The 18,722-nt window shown below is 43.0% G+C and overlaps 1 long non-coding RNA gene across 1 annotated transcript; it reads right to left on the reverse strand.

Annotated features, from left to right (window-relative positions):
* Window positions 1–33: 33 nt before the first annotated feature.
* On the reverse strand, window positions 34–18,514 carry LOC116876677. Its single transcript, XR_004384442.1, has 3 exons — window positions 18,408–18,514; window positions 17,310–17,370; window positions 34–66 (listed from the first exon to the last, which is right to left on the reverse strand). It is a non-coding gene; the product is annotated as an uncharacterized LOC116876677 (long non-coding RNA).
* Between the last annotated feature and the right edge of the window lie 208 nt (window positions 18,515–18,722).

An 18,722-nucleotide genomic window follows, 5' to 3' on the forward strand; every position in this document is an offset into this window, starting at 1 on the left:
TCCATTGTTTATATGGACCACATCTTCTTTATCCATTCGTCTGCTGAAGGGCATCTAAGCCTGGTGCTGGGTATTAAGGAGGGCATGTATTACATGGAGCCCTGAGTGTGGCGCATAAACAATGAATCTTGGGACACTGAAAAAAATAATTTTTTTTTAAAGTGTAAATGGATGGTGGGAAGACTGGATTGGCAGGTGTCACCATCTCCACCCATCTAGAATGAGGATGAGTAAGGCCACATCTGATGGGCTGTCAGAAAGAAAGTGATTAAACCTCTCTCCACTATGGATGCTATGCATGTGCTTAATGATAACAAATGAGATCCAGCTCAGCCGGCAGCTGCAGAAAAGGAGCCAGCAGGGTTGGGAGTGGAAACCAAGCAGCAATCCATCTTACAGCCTAAGAGTTCCCTCAAGTCTGTTTTAGTACATGAAATGCCCAGACTGACTCAGGCACTTTTCAAGTTGCAAAACTTGCTTTCATGCTCAGCAGATATATTCGAAGCTGTTTTATGACCAACAGTTAAACAGGAGGAAATTAAGGGAGAAAAATCAAGGATACAGCTTCATGCATAAAACTCAGCCACACAATTAACAGAGCCCACGTTAATCACATGTCAGTTAGGCCTCAGTGGTTTGATGGTTTTTCATTGGCAGAAATACGCAAATCCTGATAAGCAAAGAGGGTTGATGCCAACATAACTGAAAAACCTAAACATTAGTTTAGGCTCTATCATTAGTTAATCAAGTAATCACTCTTTGTGGTATTTGTGTGATATTTGGTAATTGAGTTTTTTAATGTTTCTCTCCCTTTAGCCCCAACTCTTTGTCATACCCAGCCTTTCTTTATCTAGACGTTCCAGTGGAAGATGAGATGTGTTTTTAATAATAATAAAACCCTTGTATTTGTAGATCACGTTGTACTTTATAAAATGGCTCACTAGTCTTCCAGCAGCCTTTGAAGATAAGCAAGACAAATTATTATTCTCCCAAATAACTACCAGAGTGTCAGGGTTGGAGTCTGGCTTGAAAAATACCAGCAGAACCCAATTCTTTTGTAAGCAAGTAAGATATCTTCACGTTCTGCTGGTGGAGTGTTCTGGAACCTTGGTTCAGGGTGAGGCACAGACAGGTGGAGCCTCTTTGAACAGATCCACCCTTAGTACTTGTAGTCCAGGGTCCCAAGGAAATGCTACACAAGAGGAAAGGGAAGAACTATCCCTGGACTTGAACAGAAATATCTCGGGCCAGTGAGCAACAATTCCATAGACAGGGAAGAAAAACAATCACGTAGAAAATCCAGAGAGATGCATTTCATAAGATAATACAAAGATGCTCTAGCTATCTTCCTACTTCTGGTGTGGTTAAGAATTCTTTGTACTTCCTTGAAATGTACTATCCTGTTAGCTCTCAATCTCTTAGACCAGAAGTATCAGCATCTGCATGGCTTTAGAAAATCTTGAGGAAAGAATTGAATTCCTACAGCTGGGGGACTTCTTATGTCTTTCAGATGCATCCCTCTAAAGCTGTTAAAGTAAGAAATGTACTCAGACAGTGGTTCCTTGTTTTAATAAGAAAAATAGTGGCACGTTGAATTAATGTTGGTTACTTTTTTGCATGACCCTAAGGCCCATGCTTGGAACTACTAACCCTAAAAATGATCATTACTAAGATCATTATCTTAGTTCTGCTGGACACCTGCGGTCTTAGGAATCCTCTTCACTGCCTTTCTGAACCTGAGTCACACTTTTATAGACCCCATGTCTTCCTCTTTTTATTTGTTCTCTTGTTTTACTAGAACACATGCTGGACAACTTCCTGATAAGTTATTTATTTCTAAGTCCTTAAATGACTCGAAATGTTTTAATTTATCCAATATACTTCATTGATGAGTTGGATAGGTAATAACAAATTCTAGAAGGAAATCATAATACCTCGGAATTTTGAAAATTTTAATCACTCAAATTGCCTTTTACCATCCATTGCTGCTGATGGGGTATTTGGGTGATCTAGCTTGATTCTGGAAAACAGGATTGCCACATTTAGCAAGTAAAAATACAGAACACCTGATTGAATTTCCATTTCAGATAAGGAAATATTTGAGACATACTTATTCTAAAAAATTATCTTGTTTATATTACTTCAGATTTAATTGTGTGTCCTGTGTTTAATCTTTTACCCCTGTTGGGTAAACTTTTAGGACATTCTCATTATCCTTGATGTACTGGAATTTCACAGTATATTTTATTTTTTTTAAAGATTTTATTTATTTATTTGACAGAAATCACAAGTAGACAGAGAGGCAGACAGAGAGAGAGAGTAGGAAGCAGGCTTCCTGCTGAGCAGAGAGCCCAATGCGGGGCTTGATCCCAGGACCCTGAGATCATGACCTGAGCTGAAGGCAGAAGCTTTAACCCACTGAGGCACCCAGGCGCCCCTCATAGTATATTTTAAAAGATTTTTACCTATTCACTTATTTGAGAGAGTGCGAACAAGAGGGGGGAGGGGCAGAGGGATAAGCAGAGCTGAGAGCCCAACCAGAGCTAGATCCCAGGACCCTGAGATTACAGCCTGAGCCCAAGGCAGATGCTTAACCAGCTGAGCCACCCCTGTTCCCTTCACAGTATATCTAAGTGTGAGTCTTTAAAAGAAAAAAACTCATCATATTAATGCTAATTGAGCCCCAAGAAAGAGGGTATGGTTTTTGTTGACTTGTTTAACTGGTGAGTCACGACTGCTTCTATGCTGCTTGGGTTTGGGTTTGAGGAAATGGAGGAAGAAAAAAGTTTCATCAAACATGGAGTTTAAAAATCCTTAGAGAAAGTAATATCAAAAAAGAGGCATAGGAAGACTCCAGGGTACTCATATAGGGCCTGGTCATCTAGTTAAATTATCTGGTTTGCAGCCCAGCCACCCAATCATCATGTCACACAGCATCAGTGAACAATCTTAGGAAAGGACCCAGAATTCAGGCTGAAGAGCCTTGCTTTGTAAAAGTGGCTATTCTGAACACATCCTGAATTTACCATGGAATTGCTCTGCTGTGAACATAGCACAGAGATATACTATCTCCAACCGAGAAGATGATTTGCTTGTGAGATGCATATTTCCTGGGGTTATCTTGGAGTGAACTAGCCAGAAAGTAAGTGAAGAGACAGAGAGATAAGAAGTAATCACTTTGGAAAGTAGTCGTAAAATCAGGCAAGGTAAAAACAGGTCAAAGAAATTAGAAGGAGAGCTATAGAGCCAAGAGAGAGGAGATTAAAAAAATAACTTCAGAATCGTTGAACTGGGCATGACCTTAGAAATCACCTGGGCCAGCCCCTCCTCTTACCAGCGACAATACCCAGGCTGCTGGAGCAGGAGTAGCTTGCTGAGAGTCACAGAACCAGACTAGACCAGACCAGTTCCCCTGATTCCCAGTCCAGTGTTTGTTTATTCCACTCCATTGACGGTGCCGTTTGGGACCTCTTGCACAACAGCCCTATTTAATCATCTTGACAGCCTCTGAGAATGATAAACTTACTCCGCAATGATCTGACTCAGCTCAGAGTAGCAGTTTCACCAAACGCCCCATTAAAATGCAGTCAACTCCATAGGGGTGGTGGATTGCAAGGGGCTTGCAGAAGGTTCCCCTGACCAAAAATATTGCCTGCACCCACCTGCCTCTGTGTCTGGAATTAAACGTTGAAAATGTCTGTTGTAATGCAAATGACTACATTTAACATTTTGCTTCTATCTTTGTAACAACTCCTTAACAAAGATGAAGGTCTTGATGGAATGTGACATGGACAAATATGTCTTGATTGGACCGGGGTAGAATGATTAGACGATGGCCTGAGATGTATTAGGACCCATCAGGTACAAATGGCAGCAGGTGCCTACTTCACCATCATCATTTCATATCAGACAAAGCAACAGATTGCTTTGTGCTCTAATCATTTTCCTGTCATCAGATTTCACTTTTGGTGTCTGATGTCACAGTAAGATATTTTAGTAGACCTAGTTTCCTTGATTACTTGAATAATTCACATTTAGTATCTGAATATGGGATGTTTTCAACAGAACAAAGTCCCTTTAAATGGCAATTTTGATTTCAGCAACAAGAATTGCTATGTCTGGACCACAGGTAAATGTCATTTGCCTTCTTCTCCTTGTGATCAGAAGTTAAGGAAGATGAAGATTGAAAGATGGCCACTGGTTTTTGCCAACAAAGAGTAGGTATAATCCAGTGATATGGACGAAGGATAGATTGCCATGCCTTGTTGAGAAGTGAATGCAGGTGGGGCGCCTGGATGGCTCAGGGGATTAAGCCGCTGCCTTCGGCTCAGGTCATGATCTCAGGTTCCTGGGATGGAGCCCCGCATCTGCCTCAGCATCCCTGCTGAGCAGAGAGCCTGCTTCCCCCTCTCTCTCTAACTGACTCTCTGCCTACTTGTGATCTCTCTCTCTCTGTCAAATAAATAAATAAAATCTTTTTTAAAAATTCTTAAAAAAAAAAGGAAGTGAATGCAGGTGAAAACGTGGGGGAAAATAATGTAGACAGTCTTTAGAGAAGCTAGACTATGGCCACCAAGAGAAAATGTTTTATTAAAATGTTTGATATTAATTAGTTGGTTAGTTTCAAAGGTGGGAGAGCTTGAGCATTTCTACTATCTTGGGAGAATACGGTAGGGCCTCAGCTTCTTCAGCTGCATGTTGCAGAAATGCTAGTACCACCATAAAAAATGTCTGTTCAAGATCACCTAGCCTATTGGCCAAAGCATCAGGATTGAAATTTGGGTCCTTTATCAGCTTGTTCTCTTGAGTGCATGGTGTATCTCCATTTTGCAAATGTTGGGTTTTCAGTGGGTCATGGGAGGATATAGGTGGTTATTTCTGTACAAATACATTTGGAAAGAGCTGTTAGGTCCTCTTGGGCATGGCAGGGACAAAGAAAGCCAATACTTGGCTAAGTAAATGCATTCCATTTGTCAGACACCAGGGTAAGCACTTTACATATAACAAGTTATTCAATCCTCATAGCAACTACACAGAGCAGATGAAGTTACTATCCTTATTTTATAGAGAAAGACATTAAGGCTCAAAGAGATTAAGTAACTTGCCCAAGATCACACAGCTAGTGAAGCCCAAATCAAAGAACCCATGTCCTTAACCACTAGACTATACTGTTTTTCATGGGAATGCAGAGTAATACTGATTTTTATCACAAATTACCAAATAATATTTTAAAATGTCACAACTCAGTTTTTTCTAGGCACAGTCATATTTATTGCCCTATTTTACTTTATTTTACTTTCAGAGCAACCAGTTGTGAGACAGCTAAGGCAGAGAACACCATCTGCATTTGAGAGTAGGGAGACACTGAAGCATATTCTCTCCCTCTCTCTCTCCCCCTTCACGTCACCCCAACCAAACACACACACACACACACACACACACACACACACACACACACACACATGCTTCTCTTAGGAAGCAATGGAGCCTGGGCTGGCTCAGTGCCCAAATTTGCTGCAGAGTTGCCAGGACCCTTAAGGGAAGAGATTCAGTCTTCTGCTGTTTTTAACAAGTAATGCCTGGTGTCCAAGGTAGAGAAAATAAACCCATTCCATCAAAATGCCAGAACATAGGCCCTTGAGCTGCTTTATCGAAGAACTAGGTGAGAGGATTCATAAGTAATAACCAAGGAAATGATTCTTAGTAATAGAAACTCTTTAAAAAATAAATGTAGCATGTCTTCACCCCTTCTAGACTTCTTCCCCCTTCCAGGTGACCTACAGTCACTTGGCATCAGGGAGCTCTTTGGTGAGATGGTGATTTGCGATTAGCTTTAGGAATAAAAGAGTAAACACAAGTTGGTTCCACATGCTCTTGACACATGGCAGATTATTTAGAAAGGCAGTATTAATCAGTTATGGAAAGGAATCACTAGTGTGAAGAAGAAAAGTCAGAGTCAGTGCAGGTGTGACTTGTTGATAATTTAAAGGAAGGGCCATGTCTTATTCATCTTTCCACCCCCAGCAGCCAGAACAGTGTTTGGTGCACAGTCAGTGCCCAATAAATTTTGTTTAATGATTGATGAATATTAGCCAGCATATAATGATGGTCATGCCTGCCACCATGCTTTGATTCTCAAAAACCAATGATTATGCTTGTGAAATCTACTTAGTTGGGCAGAAGGAAAATCAAAATGGCACCAAAAAACTGAAATTCCCGGCCTGAAATTCCTAGGGAATTGTCTCAACTTTTAACTTGCTTGACTGGTAGCATTCTGACCTTTATGAAAGCAATTCTGTCTTGGGTGGGTAAGTTTCTAGACCAACTATAAGATTCTTATATCTATGTTCAACAGCAGCATAGAACCATATTCCCATTGTAATTATGTTTATTTGGCAAGATTTATTTGGACCTCCAATCTGAGATGGCAGAAAGAGACATTCTTTTGCTGGAATCCCAGCTTCAGATTCAGGAACTCCTTTTAAACCCCCTTCCAACTCTTTCTTTCTCTCCATTACCTGACGAACCTAGTCATACTGCTCTGTGCCCTGACAGAAGCCTCTTCTCTTCCTATTTCCTGAAATCTCAGCCTATTTCCTGAATCTCAGGGACTCCAGTCTGACACTTTGGAATCACCCTTACTCAGTATGCCCCTCACTGGCCCCCCCACACACATCTTAACAGGCTACCAGGTACCAGTGATTCTACTTAACCATTACTTTATTTCAAGACATTATTTTTCTGAACTACTGCAAAATGTTTCTGTGTCCCAGGGAGAAAAAAGCTATAAATGCTGTAAGTCTTTTTGCCATTTCTATGCAAGGAAAATTACCTGAATTCATAGGTTTATATGTGTACTCAGGTGACTACAACACTGGGGTAATAGATGAGACTATAGGAACGATAAAACTCTCCAAAAAGGGCACACTCATTCTTCAGGACCTTGGAGAGAACCAGCAGAGGCAGCTGATGACTAGATATAGGCAAGTGCCATCAGAACCAGCTGGTGAACAAGGCCAGTGCAGGAAAGAACTCAAGTTAGATGTCCAGTCACAGATTTTCCTTCTGGTTCTTGAAACTTTGAACCCGTTCCTGTTTCAGGGCTTTTGTGCCAGATGTTTCTCCTGGCTGGAACCCTTGCTCCTGTATATTTGTATTGCTCTCTGCTCCTCCCCACTCAGGTCTCAGCTCAAATGACTCTGCAGTAAAGTCTTTCTTCAATCACTCTTATCCCATTTCCTCATAACAGTGACCACTATTTGCAACTGTGCTACGTATTCATTTGTCTACCTGACTGTTGTCTCCCTCACCTTCACAGAAAGTAAGCTCTGTGAAAGAACAGACCATGTCTGTCATCCCTGTGGTGTTGAAAACGTACCTGACACCCAGAAGGCACTCTATAAATATTTGACAAATGAGCAAATGAAATAAGACAAGCAGTGAGAGCAGGCAATTAGATTTGAGGCTGAGGAGACTGTTGAGGACCTTGAACCCAATGGTTTGAGCTAATACCAGACACGTATTGTTGGGTTTGGAAAAGGAGGATCTGAGATGCCATGTGTAGGCTTGTGTTAGCATGACTCATGTAGAAACGGGCATCTAACAGACTCATTGGGTGACTCTGCCAATACTACATTTTCATTTCTAGAATAACCAACACATTTTGAACTAATAAAAGTGAGACAATTCCATATTCTTCAAAACTAGAAGGGAATGAGGAATGTTTCCCTATTTACTTCCTCTATGTACTTTGATTTTCTCAGTGACATCAAATGGAGACTGACCAGGCAAATCACTGAATGGATTGTTGAACTACTCCATAGAGGTCAATGAGTAACAACGGTTGCCCCTTGTGCACCCAAATGTTTATAGCAGCAGTGTCCACAATAGCCAAACTATGGAAAGAACCTAGATGTCCATCAACAGATGAATGGATAAAGAAGATATGGTATAGATACAGATATAGATCTATCTATCTATCTATCTATCTATATACTGGAATACTATGCAACCATCAAAAGAAATGAACTCTTGCTATTTGCAACAACGTGGACGGAACTAGAGGGTTTTATGTTAAGCAAAATAAGTCAATCAGAGAAAAACAGCTATCATATGATCTCTCTGATATGAGGAATTTGAGAGGTCATGGAGGGTAGGGAAGGAAAAAAAGGAAACAAGATAGGACCAGGGAGGGAGAGGAATCATAAGAGACTCTTAATCTCAGGAAACAAACTGAGGGTGGCTGGGGGGTGGGGGGAGGGGATAGGGTGGCTGGATGATGGACATTGGGGAGAGTATATGCTATGGTGAGTGCTGTCAATTGTGTCTCTCCATTTTGCAAATGTTGGGTTTTCAGTGGGTCATGGGAGGATATAGGTGGTTATTTCTGTACAAATACATTTGGAAAGAGCTGTTAGGTCCTCTTGGGCATGGCAGGGACAAAGAAAGCCAAGACTGATGATACCCTGAAACAAATAATACATTATATGTTAATAAAAATTTTTTTAAAATGTTGCCCCTGAACCCTTACCTTTTTTTTTTTAAGATTTTATTTATTTGTGAAAGAAAGCACAGGTAGGGTAGGGAAAGGGACAAGCAGACTCCCTGTTGACCAAGGAGTCTGATGTGGGGCTTAATCCCAGGACACTGGGATCTTGACCTGAGCTGAAGACAGACATTTAACCAACTGAGCCAGCCAGGTGCCCCAACACTTACCTTTTTTAAAGGACTTTATTTATTTGAGAGATTGTATGAGCGGGGAGGGGGAGGGGCAGAGGGTGAAGCAGGCTCCCCACTGAGTAAGAAGCCTGATGAGTTACTCAATTCCAGAACCCTGGGATCATGACCTGAGCGGAAGGTAGACAGTTAACTGACTGAGCCACCCACGACCTGCTCCTGCACCCTTATTTACAGAATTCTTAGGAAATGGTAGAGTCTTATGGCCAGGGAGGAGGAATCCTGCCATGTCTGCTGATGAAGAAGGAGCACACCCAGGTGGTGGGACCACCTGTCTGCCCAGAATTTGAATTTGGTTAACAGGTTTTATTTGGCCCACATAGTGGTTTTAAGTTTTTAAAATTAACCACAGGCATTTTATTTTTATTTTTATTTACTTTTATTTTTATTTTTATTCAAGGAGGTTGCACACTCAGTGTGGAGCCCAACATGGGGCCTGAACTCACAGCTATAAGATCAAGACCTGAGCTGAGATCAAGAGTTGGACATTTAACCGACTGAGCCACCCAGGTGCCCCCACCAGCATTTAAAAAAATCTGAAGAGTTCACTTAAAATAAAGATTTCCAGCCTGTCCTAAAAAGGCAGAAGTTCAGGCACCTGGTGGCTCAGGCCTTGGGCGGCTGCCCTGGGCTCAGGTCATAATCCCAGGGTCCTGGGATCAAGCCCCACGTGATGATCCCTGCTCAGCTGGTAGCCTGTTTCTCCCTCTCCCGCTCCCCCTGCTTGTGTTCCCTCTCTCTCTGTGTCTCTCTGTGTCAAATAAATAAATAAAATCTTAAAAAAAAAAAAAGGCAGAAGTTCTAGTAATACCGGCCTTTGAATTCCCACATGACAAAAGTCGCCTGACACTGAGTAGCAGCCGCACTCTGTGAGCGGGATTCGTGGCTTCGATGCCATCAGAGACCCCAGCACCCTCCCTTCGCACCACTGAGCCTACTCTGCTCATTTACCTTAACCGAGTGGCCCTTGTAGGTGTTTGAAGTACAAGGATCAGATGGTTTTGGCAGCGGGAACATGAGAGTGATTAAAAATACGAAGTATCTATAAGGAATTAATGTGTCCATTTTTCCAAAAAAGCAACAAAATCTGTGATCCATTGCTATGGGCATGGACTTTGTAATACTGTGCACTATACAGACATTTATGAGGACACTGTATGCTATTTTGCAGCGTCCCCTTAAGAGAAGATCTGGTAAACTCTGCATATGCGAACATGCGTGCACAGAGGTGTGTACACAGGAGATACTCAACAAATATTAACTGAATAAATTAATGAGGGGCTCAAGAGAGTTCATCAAAATCCTAAACCCTAGGGGCGCTTGTGAGGCTCAGTCAGTTAAGCATCTGCCTTTGGCTCAGCTCATAATTTCAGGGTCCTGGGATCGAGCCCTAAGTCAGGCTTCCTGCTCAGTGCGGGGTCTGCTTCTCCCTCTCCCTCTGCCTCTCCGTCCCTCCCCCTCCCCGCCCCTGTTTGTGCTCTGTCTCTCACAAAATAAATAGTCTTTTTTAAAAATCCTAAACCCTAAAAAATATTATGAACCACTGCTATACATCTTCCAGCTTCTGAATCCACCGTGCTGCTTTTTTCCCCCTCTTATTCCCCTCCCCAGTATTAATCCAGAACTAAAACTAGAGATGTAAGTAAAACCCATTAATTAATTATAAAGAGGCCTCATTAATCAATCATCTGTTAGTCTGCTTGCATTCATGTGATGTGGTTTGATAGGGCCTTCATTACATTAGAGAAGCCAGGACTTCTTAGTTGGGAGATACAAAGTCCTGGCTGGGCTCTACCACTAACTGGTTGGGGTTCTTTGAACAAGTCACTTGGCTCTCTGGCCAAAGTTTGTTCATTTTTGTAGTTATGTGATCTCCAGGGCTCCTCTCTGCTTTACCGTCTCTGTTTGCCTGAAAAGCAGACACATGTGAGGTAAGAAGCTGGGAAGACATAGCAAACAGAGTCTAGCAAGGAAAGACCAAGAATAGATTATTTTTTCTTTCCTGATAATTAAGGCAAGGAGGTCTCCAAATGCCTGGGCAGCAATCCATGGAGCGACAGGAGTGGAACGTGAACTCATTAGCAGGATGTTGAGTAAAACTCAGAGAGGGAAAGAGTAATGGGGAGGGAGTTCAACTGGAGACTGAGAATTCTAAAGAAAGAATGGAAAAGTACTGCTAATTAGGTCATTTAGAAACTGAACAACTGAACGTAATTCTTGCTGAAGCAATAAGAAAACACCGAGGGGATGCACATTAGGAACAGGAATACATGCTAACAGACAAAAACAGGATCCCCAGGATCCCCCAAGTAACTCAGGAAAACAAGCCCCAGGCAAGCCAATAGATACCAGGTAGAAAATGGCCCGTGAATTTCAGCACAGTTTTCAAAAACATACAAGGAAGCACATAGTAAGTGCTCAGAAAATATTGGTTGAATTATATTATTAAAAGGTCAGTTGTGCTTTATTATGTAAGAATTCTGACATGAAAGAAATGAAAAATTTGAAAAATCTCAGAGTAATTATTCATTTTTACAAAAAGATTCACTCCTGGGGCACCTGGGTGGCTCAGTGGGCTGAGCTTCTGACTCTTGATTTTGCCTGGAGTCATAATCTCAGGGTCGTGGCATGGAGCCCCGTGCTCCAAGTTGGGCTCCATGCTCAGTCTGCTTGGGATTCTCTCTCACCGTCTCCCTCCCCCCCCCGCCCCTCCCCTGCCCCTGCCCCACGTGCACACACGCGCATGCTCTCTCTCTCAAATAAATAAATAAAGTCTTTAATTAAAACAAGGATTCCCTGCATGGATATTTTCTTGAAACAGAATCTTTCACCTTTAAAATATAAAATTAAAATATTTCTACTTAAGATTTTTTATTAGCAAATAAGAGTTCAGAATCAATGCTTTATTTAATTTAGCATCCATGTTTCCTAACACAGCATCAGGCACAGAGGGAGAGTTAAATAGCTTGCAGTGAATAAATGCATGGGTTTTGTTTACCTGCGGCTGCATATCATGCCTCCCTAACTGAATAGCTTAAAACAACAGCCTTCTGTCTCACAGTTCTCTAGGTTGACTAGGCTTGGTGAGAAATTCTTCTCACAGTCTCACTTGGGTTCTCTTGTGTGTTTGCCGTCAGATGGCAATGGAGTCATCTGGAGGCTTCTCGCCTTCTTGGTGTGGTCTCAAGCTTCACCCTCTGCATGCAGGCTCTCCCTGTGGTCTTTGCAGCAGGGCAGCCAGACTTCCTACAGGACGGTGGCTCAGGGATCCCCAGAGTACAAAATCGGAAGCTGCCAGGGCTTCCGGAGACTTGGGTCTGGAGCTAGAAGCATGGTGTCCCTTCTGCCATAGCCCGTGGGTTAGAGCATATCGCAGAGCCAGCCCAGGGCCAGTAAGTGAGGGAACTCAGAAGGATAGGAAAAGGAGGTGGCACTACCGGAGGAGTTTTTGTAACCTAGTCACGCAGCTGGCCCTCACTCAGGGCCAGTTACCTCCACTGAGGCAGGAAGCAGGCTTAGAGCCACATAGCTGCAAACATGGGCCGTTCTTATGGAAAAGGAAGAACGACTCAGAACCAGAGCCCAGAGGATGAAACCAGGAGCTGAGAAGAACCATTCCTAAAAAGCAAAATTGTGCCTTATCAAGGAACATTCCCTGCCTGGAGTCAGAGAAATTGGGACATGTGCCAGGCTAGATTTTTCAGAATTGTTATAAATCAGTGACTGCTTGTGTCTCCCTTTCTCTCTCTTTTTACACAGGGAAGTCAATTGTAGTTTTTCTATCTCTTTCATTATTATATGATGGGTGGGTGAGGGACAGATAACCTGCCCCTTGCTGTTCTCTGCACTAGAGGAAGTGCATGTAAGAGACTGCCCCCAGGGAGCCCCATCCAGACCAGCGCCTGATTTATGGACAACATTCTGGGTTTCAAACTGATGCCATATAGGGCTGAGATTTGTAGGGGTAAGTGTATTTTTCACATAGAAGGGACATGAATCAGGGATGCCTGGGTGGCCCAGTTGGTTAAGCATCTGCCTTCAGCTCGGGTCATGATCCTAGGGTCCCTGGGTCGGGTTCTCTGATCAAAGCGAAGTCTGCTTGTCCTTCCCTATCTTCCCCTCCCCAGCTCATGCTCTCTCTTTCTCTCTCAAATATATATAATCAGAAAGAAAGAGAAAGAAAGAAAGAAAGAAAGAAAGAAAGAAAGAAAGAAAGAAAGAAAGAAAGAAAGAAAGAGGGACACCAGGGTGGCTCAGTCGGTTAAGCCACAGCCTTCAGCTCAGGTCATGATCCCAGGGTCCTGGGATCGAGTCCCACATCGGGCTCTTTCCTCAGCAGGAAGCCTGCTTCTCTATCTGCCTCTGCCTGCCACTCTGCTTGCGCTTGCTCACTCTCTCTCTCTCTCTGACAAATAAATAAATAAAATCTTGAAAGAAAGAAAGAAAGAAAGAAAGAAAGAAAGAAAGAAAGAAAGAAAGAAAGAAAGAAAAAGAAAGAAAATGAATCATTAAAAGTCAGAAGATGGTAGCTAGTTTCCCAAATGGCTCCCAATGAACCACACCTCCCTGCATCACACCATTGTATGGACCCTTTCCTCACTGAAACTGGGCTTCCCCAAGACTTGATTTAATTAACAGAATAAGGCAGAGCTGACACTGTGCCAGCTAGGACTTTAGTTCCATTGGCCTGGAAGCTTCCACGATTTCATTTTTGGAAACCTTGAGCTTTCACATAAGAAATCTGGCTCTCCTTCTGGAAAGACCACATGGTGAGGTGACATAGAGAAGCTACATAGAGAAGGAGAGGTAGGACCACTTAAAGAGAGAAGAGGTCCAGCTATGCCAGCATCCCAGCCAAGCCTCCAAGTAAGCACAATTGCAAGAGAGACCCCAAGATAGACTAGCCAAAGAACTGCCTCTCTGAACCCAGTCATCCTACAGAAATTTGAAAGATAATAGAATGGTTGTTTTAAGCCACCAAGTTTGAGAGTAGTTTATTCGTGCAGCTATAGGTAACTAAAACAGCATCGATGGATGAATACGGGCAAAGAATACTATCTCAGGAAGTTAAATTTTCATATACTACACATAAGTTTCTTTTCTCTAAAAAATATTTGTTGAGCCCCGACACTGGTCAGCACATCCTTCTTGTACGCAGAGGAAAATGGTGTCTCCTTTGCCCCACTCATGTGCTCTCTCCTCAGAAACCAAGCTTAGATTTAGATTTAGGGAAACATCTTCAGTTGAAAGTCGACATGTTTAGTTAAAAATTTTTAAGTCTGTTTGTCACTAGCTAGAGTGTCCTCTGGCCTGAGAGGAGGTGGTTTTGATGCACTAGCAGCAGGAAACCATCACAGATGCTAGGGGGAGCAGTGACATGATGAAGTAGTATTTGGGAAGGTTCATCTGGCAGCAGCATGCAGACAGGTTTCAGGGTGTGCGAGTGGGATGATGAGGCATAAGCGCATATGCAAGCTGACCTGCATCTAAACCAGGGTAGATGGGAAAGGAGAGAACTTGATTATAGAACTTAGTGAACAATGGACAATGAAAGAGATCATGCCGAAGATTACTGAGACTGGGAGAACAACAATGTCATGAAGAAGAAGAAGAAAAGGAGAGGAAGAAGAAGGAGGAGGAGGAGGAGGAGGGGAAGAAGAAGGAGGAGGAGAGAGAGGATGAGGGGGAGGGGGAGGAGGAGGAGGAGAAGAAGGAGAAGAAGAAGGAGGAGGAGAAGGAGGAGAAGAAGGAGGAGGAGAAGGAGGAGAAGAAGGAGGAGGAAGGGAAGGGGGAGGAGGGGGAGGAGGAGGGGGAGGAGAAGGAAAAGAAGAAGAAGGAGGAGGAGGAGGAGGGGGAGGAGGAGGGGGAGGAGGAAGGGGAGGAGGAGGGGGAGGAGGAGGAGAAGAAGAAGGAGGAGGAGAAGAAGAAGGAGGAGGAGAAGGAGGAGGGGGAGAAGGAGGAGGAGAAGGGAAGAGAAAAGGAAAGGAAAGGAAAAGAAAGGAAAGGAAAGGAAAGGAAAGGAAAGGAAAGGAAAGGAAAGGAAAGGAAAGGAAGAGAAAAGAAAAGAAAAGAAAAAGAAAAGAAAAGAAAAAGAAAAGAAAAGAAAAGAGAAGGAAGAATGTGGGATAATTGGAATAAGAGTCATTCATGTATGGGAAGAAAAGATCCATCCAGATTTCGACTTACTCATTTGGACAAGAGGACAACTGAACACAGCTATTGTAGAAGCAGTTGATGGTAAAACAAACAAAAAGGCTGGAGCAGCAGACTATGGGTAAGAAAGAGGAAGAAAGGGATTCAGGAGGTCCTATGCTTGCCCCACTTGCAATGAGCATGGCTTTGCCCCACCAGCCAGTACACGGCTTGGCCCAAGTCACAGTTAATGTCTGGAACTGAGACCTGGAATTCTGGAGTCCTTTCCAGTCACCCTCCTTTCTGAAAAGATCCTAATACATCAGGGTGGTTGCAGAAACCCCAGTGGAAAGTAGAGTGCTGACAAGGAGAAGTCACCAAAGACCAGTCCTCTACAAAGGGGCCCATGATTAAGCTAGCAAATTTGAATCCAAAGCAGATAATTTTCCAGCTTCCCCACAAATTATCTTCAAAGCAGCACAGTGTCATTACTTACTGTTATGGACCAAATGTTTGTGTCCTACCCCAAACTCATTCGTTGGAGGCCTAACCCCAATGTGATGGTATTAGGACGGAGGGCCTTTGGGAGATGATTAGGTTGTAGTAATGTCACCAGGATGGAGCCCCCATGATGGGAGCAGTGCTCTTATAAGAAAAGGAAGAGACACGAGAGCTTCCTTTCTCTGCCAGGTGATGATATAGCAAGAAGGCAGCTGTCTACAAGCCAGGAAAAGAGCCCTTACCAAGAACCAAATAGTCATCACCTTCACCTTGGATTCTCAGCCTCCAGAACCTTGAAAAATGAATGTCTGTTGTTTAAGCTTCCCAGTCTATGGTATCTTACTATAGCAGCCCAAGCTGACTAAGACACTTACCCTTTATATAGATGCTGTATTCTATATGGAAGTGAACTTGGTGAACTCCCAGTAAACTCACAGTGGTTTAGACTAGTTCAAGCTCTCCTGGAGAGCAGCTTGTGTCTCCAATCTCCATGGTACTAGATATTCCTGCCTTAAAGCCATAAAGTAAAAATTAATAATGCCTATGAAGACAACAAAACAGAACTGGAGTTCCTTCTGCTTTGTCACTCTATGTGACCACTTGGAGTTTTTTATTCATGTTTAAAACTTTTAAACAGTGAAACACAGTCGCTGGAGTGATCATTTGAAAATATGCTTAAGTGAATCTGAAATCTAGATACCTCTATAATATATTCTTAAATCCAAAGTGTGTGAGGGGCTTGTGCATTTGGACTCAATCATAGCTATGTATATCATTAAATCTCAATATTAAAAGTATTCTTCCAATCCATGAGCATGCCTGTCTTTTCATTTCTTTTTTTTAAGATTTTATATATTTATTTGACACGGAGAAAGAGATAGCAGGAGAGGGAATACAAGCAGAAGGAGTAGGAGAGAGAGAAGCAGGCTTCCAGCTGAGCAGGGAGCCCCATGTGGGGCTTGATCCCAGGACCCTGGGATCATGACCTGAGCTGAAGGCAAACACTTAATGACGAAGCCAACCACACACCCTTGTTTTTACATTTCTTTGTGTCTCCCTCAATTTCTTTCATAAGTGTCCTATACTTTTCAGAGTACAGATCTTTTACCTCTTTGGTTGGGTTTATTCCTTAGCATCCTATGGTTTTGGGGTGCCATTGTAAATGGGATGGATTGAACTAGAAGGTATAATGCTAAATGAAATAAGTCAGTCAGAGAAAGACAAATACCATATGATTTCACTCATATGTGGAATTAAAGAAACAAAACAGATGAACATAGGGGTAGGGAAGGAAAAATGAAACAAGATGAAAACAAAGAAGGAGGAAAAGCATAAGAGATGCTGAACTCTAGGAAACAAACTGAGGGTCTCTGGAGAGGAAGTGGGTGGGGAGATGGGGTAACTGGGTGATGAGCATTAAGGAGGACATGTGATGTAATGAGCACTGGGTGTTCTGTGCAACTGATGAATCACTAAATTCTATTCTTGAAACTAGTAATACAGTATATGCTAACTAAATAGAATTTACGTAAAGAATTTCTTAAAAATCTCAATAGTAATGCCACCATTGTTCAGCACTTAGATAACAATTTTTATTTAGGAAGAAGTATTTTGTTATTATTGGTGGCACATGATGATAATACAAAATAGGCCAACTTCCAGTTCATTTTGTAATTTAGAAAAGTCTCCACAGAAAATGCACTGAATTAGGGGCAGCTGGTGGCTCGGTTGGCTGAGCATCGTACTCTCGGTTTTGGCTCAGATTGTGATCCTGGGGTCCTAGAATAGAGCCCCACATTGGGTTCTGAGCTCAGTGTGGAGTCTGCTCAAGATTCAATCTCTCCCTCTGCCCACCCCCCACTGTCTCTCTCTCTCTCTCTCTCTCTCTCTCGCTAAAGATGGGTAAATAAAATTTTGGGGAAAAAAGGACAACTTATTACCTGCACCAGGAGTGGACCGTTCCCACTGCCCTGCCATTGGTATGCCAAACAGAGCCTGATTCTGGAAAACAACAGCATAAGGATGTAGCACTAAACGACCTCAGTTCCTCCAGTCTGAATGACCATAGACCAGAATGCAGAGACACAGATTGGAGCAAGCACCTTCTGCATAAAATTGCACAACCCATGTGGGACTGTTTGACTTTCAGAGAAGTCAAATAACTGGCCCAAGTACCTAGTTAATGAGTAGCTACATGAGACAGACTTCTGGGACTCACCAACATCTGTCTTCTCTCTTTCTTTGGCACACTGCTAGATCCTGTTCCTTGTCCCCTTGTATTTAGGTGGGGTCATGTGACTAGTGCTAGCCAACAGAATAAGGGAAGAAGTGGTCTATGCCTCTTCTGGCCCTGGCTCCTACAACAAGTCCTAACCTCCAGATGCTCCATGCCCTTTCTCTTTTCTTGTCTCCTGGCTGGATGCCAATGGGTCCCATGGAGGGCTCAGATGAGGCACTAGGTGGAAGGAACCTGGGTCCCCAAATCTCTATGTGGACACATGCCAGTGTGATGAAACACAAGTTAGCCTATCAGGGCATGAGACGCCACACAGAGACAAGCCATCCCCCCGAACCCTCTTAGACTAGCCAGACCCAGCCAGCTCTGCAGATTCTCACATATGTATGAGACACCCAGTATATAAATATATAAATGGGTTATGACATGGGGGAGAAATGCACATTTATGATGTAAAGCTACTGAGATTTTCATGTTTTTACAGTTGTTACACCACAGAGACACAGTGCCATAGTTTGAATCAAGGCCAGTTTGACTCCAAGCCTGTAGTCCCAAAGGGCGCAGAGCATGATTGAAAACCAATCCTACCTCCTAGCCCATATTTCCCAAATTACACCTGGCTGCAGAGAAAACCATCCCTAAAATCCCATCACACACCATTCCATCTGTAGTACTAGACTTCAGGAGAACCCTTAGGAAAATATTGTGGAGCTTTTGCTACATAACAAAGCACTTCAACACCAAGTGGCTTACAGAAACAATGAAAAGAAAAAAAGCAAAGAAAAACGTAACAGCAGCTCACAGTTTGGAGAGTGTGCAGTGTGGGGCCTCCCACAGCTGAATGGTTCTTCCAATCTGGGCCAGACTCTGTTAATATTGGCTGGGCATGCATGCATCTGTCTTCAGCTGCAGAGTTGTGCGATAGCTGGCTAGTCCGTTATGGCTTGGGCGAAATGACTTACCTCTCCTCCATGCAGTGTCTCTTCCTCCAGCAGGCTAACCTGAGCTCGACGAGGTGGTGGCAGCAGCCAAGGTCACAAGAGCAGCAAGAGGAGAAACCTCAGCACACAGGTATTTCCAGTCAAATCAGAACACGTGGCTATGCCAACAGTGGCAT

This window comes from Lontra canadensis, unplaced genomic scaffold, assembly GCF_010015895.1.
Source record: "Lontra canadensis isolate GAN:19392208 unplaced genomic scaffold, GSC_riverotter_1.0 scaffold46, whole genome shotgun sequence".
Taxonomy (NCBI): Eukaryota; Metazoa; Chordata; class Mammalia; order Carnivora; family Mustelidae; genus Lontra; species Lontra canadensis.